This window comes from Podarcis pityusensis, assembly GCF_964106645.2.
Source record: "Podarcis pityusensis genome assembly, chromosome: 4".
NCBI lineage: Eukaryota > Metazoa > Chordata > Lepidosauria > Squamata > Lacertidae > Podarcis > Podarcis pityusensis.
In genome coordinates this window covers 24,950,879-24,977,561 of record NC_138027.1, presented here as the reverse complement: position 1 = coordinate 24,977,561, position 26,683 = coordinate 24,950,879, and the positions used below count along the sequence as shown (strand labels likewise).

Below are 26,683 nucleotides of genomic sequence, written 5' to 3'. Positions count from 1 at the left end.
CCTGTCTGCGATCCCACTCATTCAAGAGCACGCTAGACACATAATCTTCTGTTAGCCGGTCAGAAGGCATTGTGGAAATCTGGGCAGCCACTCCATCATAAGACTCATCTAGGCTATTGATCATCAGCATTGCAAACACAGCCTCTGAAATAGCCAGGTCTCGCTGAACAAGGTCCTGTCTGAGACGCTTTAATTGAGATAGATGGCTAGGCAAATCACCACCTTTCTCCAACTGCAGCCTGCACAGCTTCTTAAAGAAAATCACACTGGAACCAGCATTTTGTCTAAGATGCATATCTCTCAACTTATGCCAAACAGCTTGTGCAGTCTCTTGACCCTCTAAGTTCACCAGCAAGTAGTCTGAAACACTCAAAATAATTGTCCCTCGGGCTTTCATATCTGCAGCATGCCATTCAGCCCAATCATCATCATCCTTATCTGGAGGGTCATCTTCTATCGTGTGAAATAGCTTCTCCCTCTGTAAAAGCGCTTTCATCTTTACTTGCCAAACTGCATAGGTTTCAGGCGTGAGGAGAGGAAAGGACAGAGCCATCTGGCCAGAATGTGCACAGGCCATGTCTGCTATTACTTAGAGCAAGACACTTCCCTCGTGCAACACAGATAAAGCCTTGACTCCTTCAGCCACTCTCTCTCCCACTCAGAGCGCAATTAACAGGCAAACAGGGATGCTATCTTCTTTCTTTGGCAGTCAGCAACATACCTCCATAAATCAAGCAGCAGCAAGAGCAACAGCGGCAGCTTGAACACTCTGCTCCAAAACAGCTCTGCTTCTGGGCACCGCAAATCAGTCCAGCATGCAGCGTCCGTTCCACCGTCCGGCAATCAGCAACAGAAACCTCTGGCGACTGGGACGCCTGGGACGCCTGGGATGACTGGAACAACGCCAGGTCAGACGACTGGAACAACGACTGGGCCCATAACCGATGTCAGCATCGCCCTAGAGCCAGTGCGCCAACTGGACTCATGCACCTCAACCCCGACTGGGCTAGGCGAGCTGGGTAGCACCGCCAGAGACCTCCTTTTCCCACAGGAACAGGTCACAGTGCTGTGGACTCACAGCTTAGAGCTGAGAGCACCGGATTCACTGTCTCAATAATACAGTCGTTGCACAGCAGAGTTTTGCAGAGTCTTGCAGAGTATAAACCACTCGGAGAGCAGCTCTGTAAAATATCTTCCTTTTATTCTATAACTACAACTATGATACAAAGCTATATACAGAGCTGAATATTCTAAGCATAAATCAATGCTACACTGAGAGTCTGCAGCTGCTCTTAGCAGCAATCTTATCTCTAGGATCTCTAACACTCTCACTCTCTCCGATACACTGACTGACTGACTCTCTCTCTCTCACACACACAGATATGTTGCTGGGCAGAATAAGTAGATAGGCAGGACACGCCTCCTTCTCTCTGGAGAGTCAGCAGAGACCATCAGGAGATGATCAGGAGGTTCTTGTGTATGGGAGGGGTGAAATCTCCTCAATGCCATACTTAGATCCATTTACCCAGGAGCAAACCCCTTTGAAATCAGGGAGCATTACTGAGTAGCCATGCATTGGATTGCGCCTGGAAAACAATAAACCTCACAGGCCTGGGCTGACCGCTGTTATGAAGCAGATTTCATACATTACATCTTGAGGCAGAAAGGTAAAAAATATCAGACTTGTATGCTTCTTTAGTAAACATGGTACAGTGGTACCTCGGTTTAAGAAAAGTCCTGTTTACGAACGATTCGGTTTACGAACTCCACAAAACTGGAAGTAGTGTCCCGGTTTGCAAACTTTACCTCAGTCTAAGAACGGAATCCAAATGGTGGAAGGGCACAGGTGGCGGGAGGCCTCATTAGGGAAAGCACGCCTCAGTTTAAGAACAGTTTCAGTTTAAGACTTCCAGAATGGGTTAAGTTCGTAAACCAAGGTACCACTGTATAAAGAACCCTGAGTATTCCAAATTCCAGCTTCCTGTGTGATATGATAATACCATATGTTGGTTATATGAGGCTGGTTATCTCACAACCAGCACGTTTTTAATGAATGGATCTGTGAGAACGTCATTTTTCAATGGCTATTAGATAAACACAAGGGTGGTTTTTTTAATCAGTTATTTAATGTTACTAAGTGGGTATTTCCATGTGCTTGTAACTTAGTTGTGAAAGTGACCTTTCAGGAATGATTTAGGTCTGGCAATAAGTCTTGAAGTTCAATTCCGAGGACTGATTCTTACAGCCATTTGAGTTGAAGTTTAATCATGTCTTTAACAGGTGTGATAATATCAATAATGTTTCTAGACGACATTCATCATGTCCTGCTTCAACCCACTTCTCAAAGATTTTTCAACCCACTTCTCAAAGAATATTTCTTCTGTCTTAAAATATTCAGAAGTACATGTGTAAGTGCTAACGTGCTAAGAAACCTAAAACAATGGTCCTTTCCTGGAATTAATCTTACCTCTTTTGCTATTCAGAAGAGGTGTAACAAGCAATTATGGGTCTCAGCACATGGAGAAAGGCACATTTTGAAGATTTTTCATGGCACATTAATCATTACACATATTCACATGTTTATTTTTAAGACAATCTTAATTTGTTTAATATTTACATGTCGTTTATCTATTAAAATAATAATGAAAGACAAAAGATTTGTTAGTAATCTAGTATCTTTCTCAACAGGTGAAAAAACCATAAAGGTGGGAAATAAAATAGCATGTATCGATGAATACTTTTTGTGGCGAGCTCTGTTTTTCTTTTGGATAGCGCTAGAGACCAAAATTATAACGAACCATTTTGGATTATTGTTTAAGCTAAGCCAGAGTTTGCCTACATAACGCCTTCCAGATATTGTTGGGCTACAGCTCCCATGATTCCCAGTTGATATAGCCAGTGATTCAGAATGATGGGAGTTGTAGTCCGGCATCATCTGGGAGGTACTACATTGGCTGTCCCTGCTTTGAACAAAAGATTGCCAACTTTCTCAGGGTTGTCTTTACCCAGGAGTGCAAGGGGTGAAGGGCACCCGGGTGCCGAATTCTGGGGGATGCCTCTCGATCAGCAGCAGCGAAGAGTAAGGGAGTGAAAGTCTCCGCCCCCCACCTCTGTTGCTCTGTTACTCCGTAGCGTCAAATATTCCCGACGAGTCAAGCAGTTTTCTGCTGCGTCATTGTTACAGGTGAGCGATTCCCCCCCTTAAAATAACTCAACAATTTTGGCTTCTTCCCTCCCCAAAAAAGCTCAATAAAAGTTAATTTGGGGGTGCTGGGCGGATCTTTGCACCCCGGTGGCACATATGCTAAAGACGGCCCTGAACTTTCTTTCCTGACAGAAAAATGCTCTTAAAAATCCCAAGTAAACACATACAAAAATCTGATTTTCCCTGTCTTCTACAAGACCACCCACCTGGGTCCATTCAGTGAGTCCTCATCTCCTTGTGAGCATCAGGCTCAGCTGATCACAAGTGCAGTTTTCTTTCCTAGAAAGAACAGAGTGAGGTGAGCTTCAGATCAGAACACTGGCTGTCTTTTCTCCCCATGGCTCTCTATGTGTGGATTGGATCACAGCAACATATTCAAAGGATTTCATCCCTTTTCACTCTGAGCTGTTGGGGTTGAGAGCAGCTGATGGGGAAACAGAAGCACCTGTTTTGGATTCCTAATGGGGGCAATGGTAGTTTTGAGGTTCAGGTGCAATTTAGATTGGGGGAAATGGCAAAGGCTGTTAACTCCCTTCCTCTGCCCTGCTCCTCCTAGTCAATTACCTCCCTGGTTAATTACTTTTAAGTGAAAATTACAGAACTCCAATGTAAATGTGTTCTTTGGTCCTCATAAACCAGACTGAGACAGAGCTTTGGGAGTAAAGAGGGAATATTAGCTATGGCTAATATTGAATGAGGAAACAGAAAGATGTTCCTCCCAGTGAAAAGCAGATCTTCCAATGATGTCAAAATACAGTATGTTGCAGATTTTGGAATGTTTTGTGTTGTGAGTGTTGTGTCTGGAGTGTTTTGTGTTGTGTTGTATTTCCTCAAGCATGTACTAGCAGCATTAAAGACAGGGACTAGGCGACATTAACTACTAGCGTGACCCAGCAAGGTCTGAGGTTCCTCTTGATTTACATTGCTGTAAAGGAGTTCCTGAGTACCTAGAACAACCGTTTTAATTTGTATAAATCAAGGAGACAATCCTAGAAAGGAAACTAAAGCCAGGATACAACAAATTTCAGCCAGATTGGTTGATTGTTGAATCTGGAATCAAGTTGAATCTGGAATCAACTTCCTTCTCTACTGTGTTTTATATAATCAGCCAGATAAAATTCCCTAGCAGTGTGTTTTTGTGTGTTTGTGAGAGAAAGAGAGAGACCAAAGATTGGATAAGTTTTCACTGAGGAGAACCAAATCATAATGAATCTGGGCTGGAGTATCTCTCATTTTATGAGCTAGCTCCAGAATCCGCTTTTCAACAAAGCCACATTGCTACTCATTAGAAGTAATTAATCTCCCCTGTACTCTCCGCTTGTCAGCTCACTGCAGTGTCACATGCTCTGTCAGCCGTTAAGAAGCAGTCAGGCACCACAGGCTGACAACTTTCTCAAATTTCTCTCTCTCTCTCTCTCTCTCTCTCTCTCTCTCTCTCTCTCTCTCTCACACACACACACACACACACACCAGGCCCTTTTCTCACAGGTGTCAGCTGCTGATGAACCAATGAACAGAACGACATTATAGATTGATGGCCTACCTCTAGATTTTCCCACACATCCCAACGGAGATTAGATACTACCAGAAACCAGAGCTCACATTCTCTCCCTTCACCCCAGCAGACCCTCCAAGTGTCCCTAATTTTCCATAGATGGTTCTGGATTTAGGGAAGCCATTCCTGCTTCTGATTTGATCGCGGAATGTCCCGCTTTCCCTTAGGATGTCCCTATTTTCATTGGAGAAATGTTGGTTATTCAACCCCTGAGCCGCCTGAAGGCGATCCTGTATAGGGAAGTTTTTTTTAAAAAAAAAATTTAAATTTATTTTAAAGTTTAATGTTTTATTATGTTTTTATATATGTTGGAAGCTGCCCAAAGTGCTGGGACAACCCAATAAGATGGGCGGAGTATGAATAGTAAAATAATCATTATGGAATAAAGGTAAAGGGACCCCTGACCATTAGGTCCAGTCGTGACCGACTCTGGGGTTGCGGCGCTCATCTCGCTTTATTGGCCGAGGGAGCCGGCGTACAGCTTCTGGGTCATGTGGCCAGCATGACTAAGCCGCTTCTGGTGAACCAGAGCAGCGCACGGAAACGCCATTTACCTTCCTGCCGGAGCGGTACCTATTTATCTACTTGCACTACATGCTTTCAAACTGCTAGGTTGGCAGGAGCAGGGACCCAGCAACGGGAGCTCACCCCGTCACGGGGATTCGAACCGCCAACCTTCTGATCGGCAAGTCCTAGGCTCTGTGGTTTAACCCACAGTGCCACCTGGTCCCTAATCATTATGGAATGGGACGTCCCTATTTTCATCGGAGAAATGTCAGAGGATATGCCCCACTAACACGAAGCATAGCACGACGCATGATTTGACCATGTTATTGTGCGGTGCATTTTCATTTCCTCAGATAATTGGGTTTCAATGTCAGGCAAGGAGGCCACATGTCCTGTTACACTAGATGCCTCCCCCCCCCCCGTGACCCCTCCACTTTCACACATACAGCCCAAAGGTCTGAAGGAAGCTTCTAAGCATGTTTGCCTGAGGCCTTCCCAACGATAAGGAATCCTAATAAGCAGTGGTGGCTCATCCATTAGAGCACATGGAACACAGTGCTGCACCACCAGCAGCCAGGGCATCTTGGTGACGGGAGAGAGACTTTGTGCTGCCTGTCAGACAATGGCTTTTCCCACCTGCCGTGCCCCACCCTCCAGCCCTAGGATGAATAGCCATCTGTCATGGATGTTTTAGTTGAAATTCCTGCGTTGCAGGGGGTTGGACTAGATGACCCTTGGGACCCCTTCCAACTCTGAACCAAAGAAGGAGACCAGCATCAACCTGTGGGTCCTAGCATTGGCTTGATCATGCTTGGGACTGAGGATGGATCTGGCAATATGCATCCGTATGCAGAATAACACCCTGGCAATGTTATGCCAGCTCTGCCTATTCTCTGGACTGTGCCAAGAATGCATTAAGAACAAAGCTTGTGTGAATGATATATACATATGGGATGAATGGGGAGAAGGGGGAAGGACAGGGGTATTCCTCTGAGTGAGACGGTTTATCTGCATTTACTGTTGAGAATGCATGAATAAAGATTATTGAAAAAGAAAAAAAGTTTGCATTCCAGGTTTTACCAGCCACCCTCTTTCCAGAGAAGCAAAATATTTGTGTATTACAGTATTACAAAAAGGGAAACGACGCTATAATGATCCTTAATTGTTAACACTTCTAAACAGCTAGATAATTAAGATACAAATCTAGTAGAATTTTACAGCGCATGGATTTCAAAACAAGTCTGTGTTTTTCTTTCATCCTGGCTACTTTTTTTTCTTTTCTCCTGTACTGTTTGAAAGCTCACTTGGTAAGTTTTATGTGATGATTGTCACCGGCCCATTAGTTCCAGAAGCTCTAGGGGAAATTCTGTCTACTCCTCTCTACAGATCTGTTGCGTTTGAGTTGTTCTTATTTACATAACCCATCTGTCTCCCTGCTTTGGAAAAGTGTCTGCAGGCCTGGATATCCAGCTGATGCCAAACAACGTGAGCTCAGTTGAGTCAAGAGTGCAGTGATACAGGGTGGAAGGACAAGGGAGCCCTGGGCAGCCTTTCTCATTTACTTTACCATTACCCACTTCATAGGCGAACTTTGCTCTCTCTATATATTTGGGCTGTGTACACGACATAGTGTGGTGCACAACCCTAACAGCCAAGTGGTAAGAGACCCCAGTGGTGCTTTATTTAGTTCTTGATTACATGTATATACCACCTTTATATTCCAATGATCTCAAGGTGGTGTACACAGTTGTCCTCCTCCCCATTTCATCCTCACAACAATACTGTGAGGTAGGTTAGGCTATGTTATGTACTGAGTTCAATAGGATTCAAAATGCAGCAGTCTGATTGGTTCTAGAACAATAGGATTCAAAATGCAGCAGTCTGATTGGTCCTAGAACAATAGGACCCAGAATGCAGCAGTCTGATTGGTCCACAGGAGCCACCCAATCCAGCTCAAGGTGGAAGTGAATCCGCAACCTAATTGGCCTACAGGAGAATCCCGGAATTAGCCAACCACGTGAGGCCCATTGTGTAAATAGCGTATATAAAGCAGACATTCTGGGAGAACTTCCATTCCTCCTCACCACTATGAACTGAATAAAGAGCATGAAGTCCACTCTCGACTCTGAGTATATTTCAGCCTAAGAGATGGTGACTGGCCCAAGGTCACCCAGTGAGCTTCATGGCTGAGTGGAGATTTGAACCCTGCTCTCCCATGTCCTAGCCCAACACTCTGACCATTACGCCACACTGGCTCTTAACCCAGGCTTTGGTTTCCTTGGAGTGAAGGTGCGCAGAAACTGCTGTGTCTTGAGGATACATGGTTTTAGTCAGTGGTGGAGCTTCATGCTCTGGTACTGGGGCTGGAGAGCAGGCGGGGGTGGGGCTGGCGCATGTCCTGGGGGCGGGGCGCAGTGCCCAAAGGGGCATGGTGCACGTCCTGGGGGCAGTGTGCGCCGCCCGCAGTGGCATGACACGCGTTCTGGGGGCGGGGTATGCTGCCTGCGGGGGCGGGGTGCCCAGCGCGGGCGGGGGGCAGCTGCGATGGAACCCCACTAGGATCACGCTGCCAGGGGCTGTGCGCTACCCCTGCCCCACTCTTCCTCCGCCAATAGTTTTAATTACACACATATACATATATTCTGTGTTTTACTAAGCAGAATACATGCAACATGGCCATTAAAAAACACAAACTCCCCCCTGCCCTGAGAGAACCCAGGCAGTTCACAAGCAAGAAGGCAATAGGGAAAAACAAAACCTTTTAAGCAGAAAAAATGAATATGTGCCTTCTACTTAACTTAATTGCAAGATTCCACTGACACCCCCCACCCCGCATTAAGGCTATTTCCCCGTTTTACTTTTTTTTACAAAGAAGCAGCGTGGTGTAGTGATTAGGTAAAAAAAGGTAAAGGACCCATGGATGGTTAAGTCCAGTTAAAGGTGACTATGGGGTTGTGGCGCTCATCTTGCTTTCAGGCCGAGGGACCTGGCGTTTGTCCACAGACAGCTTTCTGGGTCATGTGGCCAGCATGGCTAAACTGCTTCTGGTGCAAGGAACACCGTGGTGGAAACCAGAGTGCATGAAAACGCCATTTATCTTCCCGCCACAGCGGTACCTATTTATCTACTCGCGTTGGTATGCTTTCGAACTGCTAGGTTGGCAGGAGCTGGGACAGAGCAAAGGGAGCTCACCCTGTATTGGAGTGTTGGTCAAGGGCCAAGAGACCAGGGTTCAAATCTGCACTCAGCCATGAAGCCCACTGGCTGACCTAGTCACTATCTTTCGACCTAACCAACTCCACAGGGTTGTTGTGAGAATAAAATGGAGGGGAGGCAAGAAGTGTGTACATCAGCTTGAGCTCATCTGAGAAAAGGTGGGGTGGAAATCCAGAAATCTGAATGAATGAATGAACGAACGGTGCTACTGTTTAATATAGTCACTCCAAAATCCGGTCTCTCTAGAAGCAGGATGGGAAACCAGTTACCCTCAAAATGTCCTTGAAGTCCAGCTCCCATCAACCCCCAACCAGCAGGGCCAATGAGATGATGTGATTTGGAATCTGGCAAACTACTAGAGGATCACAGGCAGCCCATTGTACCCTTAAAGAGTATAGAATCATAGAATTGTAAAGTTGGAAGGGACCCCAAGAGTTATCTATTTCAACCCCCTGCAATCAGGGCACCCGAGCCACTGCCTACCTCCCAGGCACCCTGCGGGGCTCACTATGCTTTTGCCTGCGATGGAGGAATCTCAACTAAAGCATCCATGACAGTAGAGTGACCCCATGTGCCCTAGTTTACAGAGGGCAGTCCTTTATTTAAAGGAGCCCTCTATTTGAAGTTGCACTGGTTCAAGGCCAACCGAGTGATGTGGAAAAGATGCTTCTTTCTGCAGGCTGGAAGTTAGGCGGAAGAGCAGCCTTTTCTCTTGCTCTCTTCTTTGTAACATTCAGTGATGAGTTGTGAATGCAAATGCACGGGGGCTCCACCCCACCCTTAATGAGAGGATGCTGGCATTCCTTACAGATGCTTTCTTCTTGGAAAGGTTTATCTTACTTCCCTTCCTCCTCTCTTCAAACCTCCCTTGCTTTCTGCTCTGGGGGAGGAGGGAGAAAAAGAGAGAGCCCTGAGCAGTTTCTCCTCCACACTTTAATTTGTTTGTTTATTAAAGATCTCTCTCTATATATATATTTGCTTCCTCAAAAGACTACAGGGCAGTTTGCAACACAGAACACAAATGTCAGCATAAGCATCAAAATAATTATATGACTACAAATGTAATAATAATAAAGCCATAATAAAATGCAGGTTCTCATAACAGCAACATAAAAAAGGAGGGACGGGGAAAATCAGGAGCAGAGTATCAAAAATTCAGGGGGAAACTGCAAAAAATCAGAATTTTTTCTCTAGTCAAAGGTAGCTCTTAATCCTGGTCTGCACAGAAAATGACAGACCCTCCCAGCTCTCACCTGGGAGCTTTCCTCCCTCTCACCCTGGGAGGTCTTTGCTTCCCTGCCTCTTGGGGTCTGTTATGTACTGAGTTGAATAGGATCCAAAATACAGCAGCCTGATTGGTCCTAGAACAATAGGATTCAGAATGCAGCAGTCTGATTGGTCCTAGAACAATAGGATCCAGAATGCAGCAGTCTGATTGGTCCTAGAACAATAGGATCCAGAATACAGCAGTCTGATTGGTCCGCAGGAGCCATCCAATCCAACTCCAGGTGGAAGTGAATCCACAACCTGACTGGCCTACAGGAGAATCCCGGAATTAGCCAATCATGTGGGGCCCATTGTGTAAATAATGTATATAAAGCAGACATTTCGGGGGAACTCCCATTCCTCACTACTATGAGCTGAATAAAGAGCATGAAATCCACACTCGACTCTGAGTATATTTCAGGGTCCTTCCACCATCTACCTGCCACTTACAGCGGGGTGCAATCCTTGGTCTCCAGTGGTGCCCCAGAAGGGGAGACACCAGAGAGGTAATTCCCTGCGGTGTGTAGGGTGTGTCCCCCTCCCCACTCAGCACTGGTGCCAACTCCTTACTTTCTCCTCTTCCTCCCTCTTTCTCTCCAAGAGGAGACCTGCTAAAGCAAAGTGAGCTCAGGAGATGGTGTAGCAGCAGCAGCAGCAGCAGCAGAACACACTGGAGCTGTCTCTGCTCTCTGTTTTGCTGCCTGGGGTAATGGAATTATGATAGGCAGAAAGACATGCAGGGAGAATCAACTCTGCTGCACCTTCTTCCCCGTGTAAATTGCATCTTCCTGTCTAGCCCATCCTGATTGCAATAAGGAGGAAGGGAGGATGGGGATGAATGGTTGAAGGAGCTGGGTATGTTAGCCTGGAAAAGAGGAACCGAGAGGAGATGGTGATAGCCATCTTGAAATATCTAAAGGGGCGTCGCATGGAAGATGGTGCAAACTTGTTTTCTCCTGCTCTGGAGGGCAAGACTTGAACCAATGGCTTCAAGTTACAAGAAAAGAGATTCTGATTAAACATCAGAAAGAACTTTCTGACAGTAAGAGCTGTTCAACAGTGGAACAGACTCCAATGAGAGGCGGTGGACTCTCCTTCCATGGAGGTTTATAAGCAGAGGATGGAGGGCCATCTGTCATGGACACTTTATTTGGGATTTGTGCATTGCAGGGCGTTGGACTAGATGACTTCAGGGTCCCTTCCAACTCTACAATTCTATGATTAACTGCTATGCTGGTCTGTCCAGGAGTGGGTGGCTTTATTTACCTCCATATGCCCTAGGCAAGTAAGGAGTAAACCAATTAAACTTTAAGTCATTCAAAGGAAGCTTCTTATTGTTGGCATCTGTCTGTCTCAAGAGACAATGGCATGCACCTCTGGGTGTCTCAAGCAGTGGCGTAGCGTGGGTTGTCAGCACCCGGGGCAAGGCAAGTAATTTGCACCCTCTACCTGTGGATTTGCGCCCCCTAACCCGTGGATTTGCGCCCCCTAACCCCCAGATGTTGCGCCCGGTGCGGCCGGCCCCCCCTGCACCCCCCACGCTACGCCACTGGTCTCAAGCAGGCGGTTTCTGCACATGCCACAGTGGGAAATGAGGGGTAGATGGGGCTCATCAGCATGGGAAGGTTGCCCATCTAGGAGAAGGAAAACTCAGATCCTAAAACCAAAGGAAGCTACTTGCATATTTTCTAAAAATGTGCTGATCCTCCTGCAAGCAATCAGCAGCATTCAGCAACCCCAAGAGCAAAGAACAGTCTGAAGGAACATTAGACAGTTTTTCTGCTGAAGCTACGTATGTCCGTTACTGGGATGGGAGTCTGCTTGGAAATCACATAGCTGAATAACCTGAACGTAAGGTGAAACATGAGTGCAATTCAGCAAACTGGCTTTAACAAACAGGGACTGAAACTGATCCAACTTTCTGCAGTGGCTACCAGCTTCTGGAAAAGTTCAACCATTATTGGAAATAAAGAGAGATGCGCTCTCTCTCCATCTGCTTATGGCATCATTTTAAGCACAGCTCCCATCATAATTTTCTCAAAGCAAACAATACCCACTTCCTTAAAATTTTGTTTTTATATTCTGAAGGCTAAGGAAGGTTATATATTTCCACCCCATAAGGGAACCTAGGATCTAGGTCCTAAGTACCATGAAATGAGGGCGATAAACAGTTTGTGCCCCACTCAGGATTTGTGCTTCAGTACTTCTGGGAAGCTGGTTCTCGTGGTGCAATGCCCTGCTCTTACAGAACACTTCACAGGCAGCAGTGCTACTGGGTCTTAGTGCTTTGATTTTAGCATTTTCGCTGTAACCGAGGGGTTTAACAGATGGTTCCTGTCTAAACTGATTAGGGACGGTTAGCCCAAGAGAGTTACAGCTGGAGGCCGAGCTTAAATTTAATCAAAAGTGGTCAGTTTTGAGAGACGGCAAACCTCTCCCATAGGGGATAGAGCAATGAGAACGGGCATGGAAAGTAAAAATCTGCACCAGCACGATAGAGAGAGACTGCGTGAAGAGTTTGGGTGGGAAATGTCAATCATCCCCAAAGAATGAAGTTGCAGCATGGGATATGGTGCAGCGGGCAATGGAACGGAAGGGCCATAGCTTAGCAGGAGAGCACATTCTGGGAAGGCAGGAGGTCCCAGGTCGCTGGTGTTCCTCAGGCAGGGCTGGGAAAGACCCCAGTCAGAGACCCCTGCTTCCAGTCCATGTAGACCAGTGTTGCCCAAACTTGGGTCTCCAGCTGTTTTTGGACTACAATTCCCATCATCCCTGACCACTGGTCTTGCTAGCTTGGGATGATGGGAGTTGTAGTCCAAGAACAGCTGGGAGATCCAAGTTTGGGAAACACCGACGTAGACAATAGTGAACAAGATAGACCAATAGTCTATTATTAGTATTATAGTAGTAGTAGTAGTAGTAGTAATTTATTATTTATACCCCACCCGTCTGGCTGGGTTTCCCCAGCCACTCTGGGCGGCTCCCAAGCGAATATTAAAAACACAGTTCAGCATTAAACTTTAAAAACTTCCCTTCCCTGCCTTCAGATGTCTTTTAAAAGTAAGATAGTTGCTTATTTCCTTGAAATCTGATGGGAGGGGGGTTCCACAGGGTGGGTAACACTACCGAGAAGGCCCTCTGCCAGGTTCCCTGCAACCTCACTTCTCACAGTGAGGGAACCACCAGAAGGCCCTTGGTGCTGGATCTCAGTGTCCGGGCTGAACGGTGGGGGTGGAGACGCTCCTTCAGGTATACAGGACCAAGGTATACAGGACTTGGTATAAGGCTACCTAGGTTACTAAACATTCACAGAAACATTTCTATAATGCTTTGGAGTTTTTAAAGCTGGGGTGGAAACCCCACAGGCCATGAGACAGCTAAAGCTTGCCCACTAGCCTCCATCATACTTCCCATTACAGCACTGGACTGGAAGGGGAGGTTCCTCTCTTCTCAGAGCAGCACTGTGATAGGGGAGGAAATGGCTGCATCTTCTCTTTAGGGACTGGAAAGGGTGGTTTTTGACTGGGTGGAGGCCTGCCTGTTGAGATTCCCGCATTGCAGGGCGGTTGGACTGGGGTCCTTTCCAGCTCCACAATTCTATGATTCTATGACAGAGAAAACAATTATGCTTACCATAGCTCCAGCCTCAGACTAGAGATTTGAATCTCTCCACCAAGCCTCGCACTGTGATTGCCACATGATGGTGCTGGACTGAGAGGAGGAGGAGAAGTGTGAACTATGGGGGGGGGGGTGAGTTCTGTGTGTGTCTGCGGGCCTGCATGTATGTGGTCTGCATACATGAGGAATGCATGTGCTATATTTACACGTGTGCGGTTTATGTGACATTTGTTGTCTGTGTGTATACTGAGTGCTCCGTGTGTGCACATGGGAGCAGGTGAGTGTTTGGTGACCGATATGGCCCATAATCTCTGCTGGCACATGGCGCTTGGACTGAGACTTGGCCAACCTTGAATGCCACCCTCATACCCTCCAAGATTTCTCCCATTAAAATAGGGATGTCCTATTCCATAATAATAATGATTTTATTATTTATACCCCGCCCACCTGATTGGGTTGCCCCAGCCACTCTAGGTGGCTTCCAACATATATAAAAACATTAAACATTTTTTTAAAACTTCCCTATACAGGGCTGCCTTCAGATGTCTTCTAAAAGTTGTACAGTTACTTATCTGCTTAGCTCGAGTTGCATAACTCCATACCCTCCAATGAAAAGAGGGATGTCCTACTACACCATCCAACATTTCTCCGATGAAAACAGAGACGTTCTAAGGAAAAGTGGGACATTCCGGGATCAAATCAGAAACTGGGACAGGTTCTGTAAATCTGGGACTGTCCCTGGAAAATAGGTCTGCAACCTTAGGCCGAAAAAGGTTAGCCACCCCTGGCTTCGCATGGTCTTAGTCATCCTGGCAGCAGCCTTGAAGATAGCACGGTGTATTGCAGAGGAGAAGAGCCCCGCAGGATGAAACCAAAGGCCTATCTAAAGCAGGATCCAGTTTCTCACAGTGGCCAATTGGATGCCTTTGCTGTCGCTTGAGGCTCAGGTGGCCTCAGTGGCCCGGAGTGCCTTCCATCAGCTTTGGTTGGTGGCCCAGCTATGCCCTTATCTGGACAGGGATAGCCTAACTATTGTTGTCTATGCTCTGGTAACCTAAAGGTTAGATTACTACAATGCATTATACGTAGGGCAGCCTTTAAAGACAGTTCGGAAACTTCAGCTGGTGCAGAATTCAACAGCCAGGTTGCTAACCGGAGCAAGACGGTTTGAGCATATTACACCGATCCTCGTCCAACTGCACTGGCTACCAATTAGTTTCTGGGCTGGTTTTGACCTATAAAGCCTTAAATGGCTCAGGACCATAATGCCTCTTTCCATATGAACCTATTCGGACCCTGAGATCATCTTCTGAGGCCCTCCTTCATGTGCCTCCTCCTCGAGAGGTCCACAGGGTGGCAACACGAGAACGGGCCTTCTCTGCAGTGGCTCCCTGTCTGTGGAATGCTCTCCCCAGGGAAGTTCGCCTGGTGCCTTCACAATACACCTTTAGGCACCAGGCAAAAACATTCCTTTTTAACCAGGCCTTTGCCTGACCCTTTTAAACATGCTGGCTCTTTTTAGGGGGGGTTCTATTGGGTTGTTGTTTGTATTTTGATTTTTATGTATGTGATCCTTTATGTGAACCGCCCTGAGACCTTCGGGTATAGGGCGGTATAGAAATAAAATTAATAATAATGATGATGATGCCTTTGGGAAGTCCAGAGGCAGGGCCTGAGGTCCATAGCCCCCTCCTGCTGCAGTTCCCAGGCAACTGGTATTTGGTGGCATGGTGCCTCCGACTGTTCCTGGCTGTAATATGATCAGAGGGGGGCTGAGCCTGCAAGACGGCAGCTTGCCTAAGGCGACTTAGTGAGTTCATGGCTGAGGTAACATTTCACAGGGATTTCACAGCTCACTCTCTTTAAGCGTTGTGAATCCCACTCCATCCTCGAATATAGCAAATTGCTAGATATGTGGAGATGAAAGTTATTTTAAAATGCTTTGCGTGGATTTTCAGCTATTAGAACAAGCCTCCTGTGTCCCTGGTTTGCAATACGAAGTAGTGGAAAGGCTCATTCAAAGGCAGGAACTAGCAGCGGGCACCCAGCCCTTCACAAATTGCCCACGCTGGTCCTGCCATTCTCTCCGTCAATTAAGCAGGCAGGGAACGGATTCAGACTGAAGTCCTCTCTGCGTTTGGCCTGTGGGGGGCTATATGTGCCGCATGGGTGCAGCTGCTCCCAAATGAGCATCGTGAGGGTGTGCCCTATATTTAAGCTCATCGCTGCTCCCCCTCCCCGCCCCATAGTATTAATTAATCTGCAATTATTATTATTGCCAGAAGATGGCAGTAATAAAATACAACTTCTAAGGGTCTCCCCCCCCCCCCCCCGCAAAGCTGTAAGCGGCTTTCCTCTAAGATAGTGTGTGTGTTTTAAACTACTGTTTTGTGCAGATCTTGTTAAACTGCAAGGCAATTATGGAGGCTAGTTATCATCTGTTTCTAGAGGGTTACCTGGGTCAGTCTGTTGCAGCAAAAGCAATAAAGACTCTTTGTTGACTTACAAATTAGCCCCCTTAAAGACTAACAAGTTTTTTTTTTTTAAGGGCATAGGCTTTTGTGGGTTATAGTCGATTTTGTAAACTGCATGAAGTGTTATCCTGTGTGACACACATGCACACACAGTTTTGTAGTGTTTTTGTTTGTTTGTTTTAAGATGCTGGTATCTAATTTCCAACCAGTGCACATATGATTTCCATTCCCACCGAAGGGCATCATGAGAAACTCCGAATAAATGTTGAGCTCTATCCATTATTGGTAACATTTTAGAAGGAAAGCATTCTGACATTTCCCAATATCTCTCAAAGCCAAGCCAACTAAGTCTGGCAAACAATCTAATGTTAGGCTCATTGCTATAAAGTATAGGTTTATGAAGATACATTGGGAAATGTCCGGAACAAGACTAATGATGCTGACATTTCTGACACTAATTAAAAGCATGGACCCAGTATCCCAGCTTCACTCTAATCTCCAGCATTGACTGGTAAATAGCATCCCTGGTTTTGCCATGTAAGCCAACTCCTAGGGGCTGAGGTCCCTTTGCCCCACCTTAAAATATTTGAGGAGGCTGCCTGCCATAAGCTGATGGGCATCGTCATTCAAATGGTTTGTGTGCTGTGTCTTGCGTTCAATTATCTGGGGTTGGGTGGGGCTTACCTCTCCCCCCCCCAATCTTTTATTCAAGTTGGTACCCCTGCATTAGATCTATGTTTGGGACCTCGGAGCCTGAGATACTCCTAAACAATGCTGAGGGGCAGTGACAGTGGTGGCTGCAAACTGCCTCAGCACAACATGTGTCAAGTTTAGCACTTCTCCCATACAAGACACGGAACGCTGGCAGTTTAAATAGCTGATGTTAAGTTGTGGGTGAACATATCAGACGACACAGCGATTCTTCAAACAGCTCTTGTTTATTCACAGGCCAGAAAAGAACTGAACTGAAGGGTTCAGCCAGCCTGCTTATATAGAGCTCCATTACAACGCAACTGTAACAATTTTCTGTAACTATCCAATCACTGAACGTCACTTTCAATCCCTTATTTGCATATGGGGATTGCTGCTGCCGCTTTGCCGGTGAGTCTTGGGGAGGACCACTCGCCCTGCAAGCCCATCTTCCATCTTGGGCCTGGGGGCGGCCCCCATACTCCACCTCAGCATATAAGGCTCCAAGGAGGCCTCGGGACATTGCTGCTGCCGCTTTGCCGGTGAGTCTTGGGGAGGACCGCTCCCCCTGCAAGCCCATTCTCCACCTTGGGCCTGGGGGCGGGCCCCATACTCCACCTCAGCATATAAGGCTCCAAGGAGGCCTCGGGACATTGCTGCTGCCGCTTTGCCGGTGAGTCTTGGGGAGGACCGCTCCCCCTGCAAGCCCATTCTCCACCTTGGGCCTGGGGGCGGGCCCCATACTCACCACCGCCACAACTTTAAGGACACTGGTGCTGCAGCAGCAAATGTTTAAACGTTTTATATATTTTAAAGTGTTTTAAAAGTGTTTTTACTTTTTACTTTGTTGTACCACCATAAACGGTGGTTTTTATCCATGTATTTTTATTTTGTTTTCTTTTATTTTGGGTTGGGGTGGGATGGTTGTTGAGTGGGGTGGGGATTGGTTTTGTTTTGGTGTAATTGTTTTTTGTTTGTTTGTTTGTTTGCTTTTGTATTTTGTAAATGGAGGCGAGTATGAGGCTTGGGATTCCTACTGTGGAGGGGCGAGGGAGGTATGGCGGTGGGGGCAGATGTCATAGGCGAAGGGGATCGAGATACGGATATGCTCGTACCCCTTCCAATCTGCGCCCCATCCCGAGAGACGAGGGTAGGGTGAGCAAGGATTACTCACCTCCGTCACTGGTGTTGTGCAATGCCAGGTCTATGGGCAACAAAACCGCCACCATGCGAGATTTCATCATCTCGCAGGGGGTCGACCTGGCTTGTGTGACGGAGACCTGGGTGCGCGAAGGGGATACTGTTACCTTACGAGAGATGGCGCCCCCAGGTTTTTCCGTCCTCCACCAGTCACGGACTGTGGGCCGGGGGGGAGGGGTGGCATTATTAATCCGGGAAGATTGTTCTTTCAGGGCTCTACCACCGCCATCGATCCCCGGCATTGAATGTGTTGGCCTAGTGTGGGGCTCCGAGGTGAGCTTGGCTGTCTGGCTGGTGTACCGGCCACCTAGCGCACCAGCAGCCACCCTGTCAGGCCTGCTGGAGGCGGTGGCCGGCTGGGCCTTGGAGTTCCCTAACCTATTGGTATTGGGGGACTTCAATATCCATGCCGATGCCACTCCCTCCTCACAGGCTCTGGACCTGGTGTCTTCCATGGCGACACTAGGGCTCTCCCAGTTTGTTTCGGGCCCCACACATCAAGCAGGCCACACGCTGGATTTGATCTTTGGTGTCGGTATAGATGTGATCATGTTTCCTTCGATCAAGGTGCCATGGTCTGATCACTATGCTCTGAAAGCCAGGATTGATGTTCCACCCCCCCCCTGCTTAGGTGGCGAGCCGATTTGGGCTCGCCCGCAGAGGCTGATGGACCCTGATAGGTTCCGTCAAGCCTTGCGGGACCTTTCTCCCCCTGGCGACTCATTGACTGAGCTTGTTGAGGGCTGGAATACCCAGCTCCTGGCAGCCATCAATGAGATCGCACCTAAGTGTCCTCTGCGACCCCGCAGAAACCGGGCTCCCTGGTTTACTGAGGAGCTCCGGAAAATGAAGCGGGACCTCAGACGGCTAGAGCGAGTATGGCGGGGTGCCCGTGACGGAGCCTCAAGAACATCTTATAGAGTTTTTATGAAAACCTACGAGATGGCAGTGAAGGCCGCTAAGAAGTCCTACTTCTCGGCCTCCATTGCATCCGCTAGCTCTCGCCCGGCACAATTATTTAGTGTAATTCGGTCTTTAACGTCCCTTGAGGGACAGCCAAATTTAAATAATAATTTGACACACAGCTGTGAGGCATTTGCGAGCTTTTTTGCGGAGAAGGTCCTGTCGCTCCGCCATGACCTCCCTGCCAATTTGGATACAATAAAGGAACTGGAGGCCCCTCGACTGTCCTCGGGTCCAGTATTGGACCACTTTGACCGGATATCCCCAGCCGATGTGGACAGACTCCTCCGAGCTGGAAAGCCCACCACTTGTCCTCTCGACCCGTGCCCGTCTTGGCTGATTAGAGCGTGTCCAGACGAGGTGAGGGCCCCCCTGGGGGATATCATCAATCTGTCCCTTGGCACCGGGACATTCCCAGGGGAACTGAAGGAGGCAGTGGTGCGTCCGCTCTTAAAGAAAACATCATTAGATCCCTTAGATCTATCCAATTACCGCCCAGTTTCGAATCTTCCATTCCTGGGTAAGGTGATTGAGAGAGCGGTTGCTGAACAGCTTGGTAGGTTTCTGGATGAAACATCGGCTCTGGATCCATTCCAGTCCGGCTTCCGCGCTGGTCATGGGACCGAGACGGCTCTGGTCGCCCTAACAGATGATCTCCGCAGGCAGCTGGATCGAGGCGGGTCGGGGCTGCTGATTCTTCTAGACCTGTCAGCAGCCTTCGACATGGTCGATCACGAACTCCTGGACCACCGCCTTGCCGACGTGGGGATCCAGGGCACAGTCCTTCAATGGCTGCGCTCGTTTCTCTCTGGTCGGGGACAGAGGGTGGCGCTTGGGGGGGAACTGTCATCCCGCCACTCCTTGGTGTGTGGAGTGCCCCAGGGTGCGATACTCTCCCCGATGCTTTTTAACATCTTTATGCGCCCCCTCGCCCAGCTTGTCCGGAGTTTTGGGCTGGGCTGCCATCAGTATGCTGATGACACCCAACTCTATCTGCTGATGGATGGCCATCCTGACTCGGCCCCAGACACACTGATCAGATGCTTGGAGGCTGTGGCTGGATGGTTACGTGGGAGCCGGTTGAAGTTAAATCCTTCGAAGACAGAGGTCCTCTGGCTGGGACGGGACGATATGGGATTGAGGGGGCAACTCCCATCTCTTGCGGGGGTGCAATTAGTGCCAGCACCGTCCGTTAAGAGTTTGGGTGTAATCTTCGATACCTCCCTCTCCATGGAGGCGCAGATTGCAGCTATAACAAAGGCGGCATTTTTTCATCTCCGCCAAGCTAAGCAGTTGGCTCCTTACCTCTCTCGCCCTGACCTAGCCACTGTGATCCACGCGACGGTCACCTCCAGACTGGATTATTGTAACTCGCTCTACGTGGGGCTGCCCCTGAGACTGACCCAGAAACTCCAGCGGGTGCAGAATGCCGCAGCGAGACTCCTTACGGGGTCTTCGCTGCGGGATCACATTCATCCGGTGCTATACCAGCTGCACTGGCTCCCGGTGGAGTACAGGATCAGGTTTAAGGTGCTGGTTTTAACCTTCAAAGCCCTATACGGCCTAGGACCCTCGTATCTACGGGACCGCCTCTCCTGGTATGCCCCACAGAGGAACTTACGGTCTTCAAATAAAAACATCTTGAAGGTCCCAGGCCTCAGAGAGGTTAGGCTGGCCTCAACTAGAGCCAGGGCTTTTTCGGCTGCGGCTCCAACCTGGTGGAACGCTCTGTCACAAGAGACAAGGGCCCTCCAGGACTTGACATCTTTCCGCAGGGCCTGCAAGACAGAGCTGTTCCACCAGGCCTTTGGTCAGGGCGCAGCCTGACTCCCTCCTTTGGCAATCTTTACAATACTTTAGTTTATGGTTGCCATCAATTTTGATTTTAATTAATTCTTTGATGTTTTTATAATGTTGCACTATTTTAGTGTTGTTAGCCGCCCTGAGCCCGGCTTCGGCTGGGGAGGGCGGGATATAAATAAAATTTATTATTATTATTATTATTATTATATGTGGACCTGAGTGAAAACTATCTACAGTACCCCCCTGCTGGCCCAGGGTGAGAACTTCAGTACATACATCTGAGGTTTATTTCTCAATAACAGGTTTACAGCAGTCCAAGCTTCTACAACTCATCCTTCGCCATCAGAGTCAGTTGACTTGACTGGCTTCTGACCCCTCCCAAGGCCAAATATACGCCACGTCCTCCCCTGCCTCTTGCTGGCCTGCCTCTGCTCTAATCACTAGCTCCACCTCCTACTTCTTGGCGACTCAGGTGCAGCCAATTCCTCTTCCTCTGGAGATTCCTCTCTGCTGGGCGTGACCCTGACAACATGCAAAGAAGCAAAGCGCTGTGCTAGCCTTCACTCCCACAATGCGTCAAGAGTGGCAGCTGTTAATGTGGCTATCAATAAAGGCTTCTGCAGGCCTAGAAATGTTCAGATTAACAGCAGTGAGCTCAGACAAGCAATTGTCTAGTAAGCAATTCAGGGAGATGCTGGAACAGTGAAGAGTAAGAGCAACCTCCCTCAGCCTTTTACAATCCCAGAAGTGCCATCTGATTGGATGAGCTTGCTGCCATTCACTGCTTTGGGGAAATGGTTGGAATTAACCAGCGCTGGCTCAAAAGTACTCTGTCATTAAGCAAGTGGTCCTACGATATTTGTTGTCTCACATTCCTCGGTGCTGGGAATAGGATGTGCCATCTGCTTTGGCTGTTTTGTGAGCAAAGTAGCTGTCATTTGACATGTGATGGACAGCGAATGGCATCCTGCGGAGAAGGAGACCACCTACATGAGAGATGGTTTCTCTTGCTAAAATACTGAAGTGGGCAACCTTTTGTCAACACTTAGTAATCCTGTCAAGAAGTCCAGTTACATCAGGTGTCTCTTTATTTGTTTTGCAATGTTTGTTGTATACCACCTAGTATACAAGTAAGGATTTAAAACTACAGTGGTACCTCGGGTTAAGTACTTAATTCGTTCCAGAGGTCCGTACTTAACCTGAAACTGTTCTTAACCTGAAGCACCACTTTAGCTAATGGGGCCTCCTGCTGTTGCCGTGCCGCCAGAGCCCGATTTCTGTTCTCATCCTGAAGCAAAGTTCTTAACCTGAAGCAATATTTCTGGGTTAGTGGAATCTGTAACCTGAAGCATATGTAACCTGAAGCGTATGGTAACCCAAGGTACCACTGTATAGTTAATATATAAAACATAAACTTGAAATCTAAAACAGAACCAGACCAGAAACAGAATAAAACCAGAGTGAAACCAGCATCAGGGAATGGTCCATCAGTACAAATGATCTAAACACACACACTGAAAGTCTAGGAAAATACAAAGGTCTTCACTCAGCACTGAAAAGACCACAATGTTGGCACAAGGTAAGCCTTCCACAAGCAAGGTGCCACCACTGAGAAGTCCTCCACTAGCCACCCATCACCCCTCATTTGGTGGTGGGACCTGAAAATGGCCTCAGAAGATGATCTCTTAAGGTCCAGGTAGGCATACGTGAAAGTGTCAAAGTCCCAGAGCCTCTTTCAGGAAATGCTGGTAGCAACCCTATCCAAAAGTCCAGGGGAGGGGTTTGGTGGTAAGAAAGCTGAAGTAGATGTATTTTATATTATAAAGATTCTGGCCATAGTCCAACAATTAGGTGCCCTTAAATCGTAGCTTTAGTGCTTCTAACTCTAAGCTTAGCTTCTGTTCATAGAACTCACAATAGCTCAGCTCCTAAAATCTCCATGTGCTTTGAATTAAGAGCTCATCTGGAGTTTACAAAAACATGATGAATCATTCAGACTTAAAATAAAAAATTAAATTAAAAAATAAACACATTTTGATCATAAGATTTTCTTGCTAGCAGCTGTTTGGTTTGGTTTTTTATTTTTTCCTGCCAGACTTTCATCTCCTGGGCACAAAACATATATTATGGTAATAAGCCTGACATCTTTTGGATGAAAGCTGTATCAGAGTTGATGTGTACTGGTGGGGGGGAAAAGCTCATTTCCCGTATTCTATTACAGTTAATATACTATTTTTGTTCTTTTAGATCATGTTTGACCTGCCTATTTCATGGCATGAGCTGTGTTTGAGCAGGGACAAGGTGGGGCATGCAAGAGATCAGTCTCAGTAAGCACAATTTGAGTCACTGTACTCAACATCAGGTAAAGCAACAAGCACTGTACTCAACATCAGGTAAAGCAACAAGCAGCACCAAAGCAACACACACCCTGCATGTATTGCAGTATCCAATGAAGCCTTTTACAGGACCAGCTCTATCATTAGACAAAGAAAGGTGGCAGACTCAGGCGGCAAGTAGAGAGGGTGCAGCAGCAGTGCCTGTTCTGCTGAGCCCCCCGCCTAAGTCCCATCCTTCTGGGGGTGGGAATGCCCCAGTGGTACTTGCTTGTTCCTGGCCAGAGGCAGTGGCTGTCTGTACTTGCTAGCTGCCTTCTTCCGAAGAATCACAGATAGTGACTGTTATGTACTGAAGTTCTCACCCTGGGCCAGCGGGGGGATACTGTAGATAGTTCAGGTCCACATATGCAAATAAGGGATCGAAAGTGACGTTCAGTGATTGGATAGTTACAGAAAATGGTTACTGTTGCGTTCTAGTGGAGCTCTATATAAGCAGGCTGGCTGACCCCTGCAGTTCAGTTCTGTTCTGGCCTGTAAATAAACAAGAGCTGTTTGAAGAATTGCTGTGTCATCTGATATGTTCACCCACAACTTAACAGTGACATTGGAAATGGCCCCTAAATAAGTGGCATGCCAGAAATACAGCCAGCCCAGGCCACGTACTTGAGGAGGCATTTATTGCATTTCTCAGCTCACATGATGCATGCTGTCACCCCCACTGCTGCATTGCGGCGTCTGTTTCAGTGGTGCTGAGACATGTGGTGTTGGGCAAGGGGTGGTAATGTGTTGGGTGACAGAGTATTGCCCACTTGGCCTGCCCTGCATTCTTGGGCAATGGAAGACACTGTCTCATTGCTCTGAAATTCAGCTGTCAGTTCAGCTGACTCCTGCTCAGAACAAGGAATGGGGAATTAAAATAATAATAATAATAAAAATAACAAGCATCCTCTTAAGATCTCCCAGAATCATCCAGCTCCCGTCATCACGAAGATGTGAACTTGCTAAATGCAATGTAGATTTGTTTTGTGTTCCGCGATTTGTTAAATGGTCTAGGCCATTCATGTCCTGGGAAAAGCGAGAATAAAAGACCAACAGAAAGAGTCACACAAATGTAATCAAACTGGTGAAATGTCTGTGTAAGGCCAAAATTACTCCATCCACGTAGCACGACCATCAGACCCTGCCAAAGGGGTGACATTGACAGCATTGTATAATTTGGTGGGTGGTGTCAGCTAGGTCCAGGTTACCCCAGTGCACAACAAATTTCATTAACTTGTCAAAATACTCCAGCCCAAAATGCTTGTGGGCCAGCATAGAGAATTAGGGCATGAAAGACAGCTTATGTGGGAAGTCACAGACAATGAAAAGAAAGGGTGCTATGCTTGAGGCCATTCTCATTCATCAGAGTCTTGTCAGTCTGGTTAGGACTGCTGAATAGATGTGTCTAATCACATTTTGTTTAACCAGGCTAGAAAAACAAAGGTTATGAGGGCGTCCTCTGATTTTTCCATAAGGCAAATGGAGGTTAGGGAGCAACAAATGTGTCTGCTGTTCTTTTCCTTTGCTTTTTCTGCAAATTTTGTCACGCTACCTACCACCTGTGCGTACTTCATTGCTACTTTTATTTCTAGAACATCTCAGAACACATAGGCTTGGCTCCTAACTAGGCAGCTATGAATGGCAGGGCTCCTTCCTTTAATGGCTGGGAACAAGATGCAGAAGAGGATCCCACTAGCAGAAGGCAGGGGAGAGGTAATTTTTGCTAATATCCATTGCTAACCCTCAAGCTGGTCTACTGGATATCCCTGATGGGTGGGGTATAAATAATAAAGCTGTTGTTGTTGTTTTCTGCTTGGCACAAGAATAAATCAGTAAACGTCCCCTTCTCCCCTTCTGCTGATGGGAACACTCCGTGAGTGGAGCTTTGCTCATGGGATGCTTCTTCCATCAGAAGTCTAGTTAAGAGCCAAACCACATTGTTTACCTGGTATATGTGTTAGAAACACTACATTCTCAGAAATATTGTCAGTGTGGCACGGCAGTATGACTTCCAGTATTTGGAATGAATTAGTTCAGGGTGGTATTATGAGCAATTTCAAGTTCATCTTCTAGTTCTCTTGCATTTTACGCTGTAGACTCTTGGACCTTTCAGGCTTAAAGTGATCATTGTTGGAAAGTAAATCAGACACGTTGCATTCCATTCTCTGTGTATGTTTTGAGGTCTTCTTGATATAATCTACACTCCACCACAGCTGCATGTAACCGTCTGAATGCTGAGGATCATTTGGATGAACTTGAATTGAACTGTGAATTGAATGTGAATCAGATGAGTTCATTTTGTAAAGAAATAAATGTGAACTGGAATTAGTTCCTTTTTGGATGCATGCTGAACTAAAACTTTGTTGTTGTTTAGTTGTTTAGTTGTGTCCGACTCTTTGTGACCCCATGGACCAGAGCACGCCAGGCACTCCTATCTTCCACTGCCTCCCGCAGTTTGGTCAAACTCATTCTGGTAGCTTCGAGAACACTGTCCAACCATCTTGTTCTCTGTCGTCCCCTTCTCCTTGTGCCCTCCATCTTTCCCAACATCAGGGTCTTTTCCAGGGAGTCTTCTCTTCTCATGAGGTGGCCAAAGTACTGGAGCCTCAGCTTCAGGATCTGTCCTTCCAGCGAGCACTCAGGGCTGATTTCCTTAAGAATCGAGAGGTTTGATCTACTTGCAGTCCATGGGACTCTCAAGAGTCTCATCCAGCACCATAATTCAAAAGCATCAATTCTTCGGCGATCAGCCTTCTTTATGATCCAGCTCTCACTTCCATACATCACTACTGGGAAAACCATAGCTTTTACTATACGGACCTTTGTTGGCAAGGTGATGTCTCTGCTTTTTAAGATGCTGTCTAGGTTGAACTAGAACTAGTTCCTTTTTAAACTTTCCAAGCCATGGGGTCTACAGACCTACCCTCATCTTATTCCATCTGCTCAAACAGTGATTGGATTCATACATATATGGAGAGCATCTTGCCCAAGTATCCTCCCAAACACGCCACTGCTACTTCTGCCATATATTCCTTACATATCACCATGAACTGTATCTTATCCCCTGCTCCATGTCTATCAGATGCAGGTATTAGTGGGATAGTAATAAAGGTGCAAAGCAAAATATGGTCTGGATCAGCTTTCCCTCTGCCTGGTGCCTTCCAGATGTTGCTGAACTCCAGCTCCCATCACCCCCCAGCCATCAAGGTCAGTGGTCAGGGATGGTGGGAGCTGGAATAAAACAACATCTGGAGGGCAGCAGGTCCAGGCAAGGTTGCTGTAAATAATAAAACTGTATGGACAATAAATCAGTGGCTGCTGGTACAGAGACAGATCGGTGTGGCTGCATTCTGTTAATAAGGCTTCCATGTGCAGTTCAGTCACTAAGGGAGGGAGGGGGAAATAAGAGGAAATTCTTAATTCATAGGAGGAGAGCTACATGGACATCTCTCTACAAGTGGAGTATTGTCTTGTATGGAGTAATGTTGAAAGGTTCATAACATGGGGCTGGATCTAAGCCATAAAAAGAAACATGGAAAGTGAAACACCCCTTTTTCTCAGAATAATAACGTTTCCTATGTGTAGAGTAGCCTCTTTGTTCAAGCATAAATCCTGCATTCATTACCCTGTTGTGATCATATCTAGAAAATTTGAGTGACCCTGGGATGCTTTTGAAATTTTGGCTTGCAAAGGGGGAGGATTCCTTCTTTGTTGCATTTTAGGCCCTGAAGCACACCTAGGCTATAATTCTTTTTCTTTTTAGTTCCATTCCCTGTCGGGGAGCAGAACGGCTTCTTCCCCACACCTGAAA

The 26,683-nt window shown here is 47.0% G+C and overlaps 1 long non-coding RNA gene across 1 annotated transcript in view; it reads right to left on the bottom strand.

The window, feature by feature from the left end:
• The window catches only part of LOC308476573, an 86,025-nt gene that overhangs the window by 41,057 nt on the left and 18,285 nt on the right, over positions 1 to 26,683 (bottom strand). Inside the window, exon 3 of the long non-coding RNA XR_013985969.1 lies at positions 3,412 to 3,484. This is a non-coding gene — a long non-coding RNA (uncharacterized lncRNA). The remainder of the gene's footprint in view (positions 1 to 3,411; positions 3,485 to 26,683) is intronic.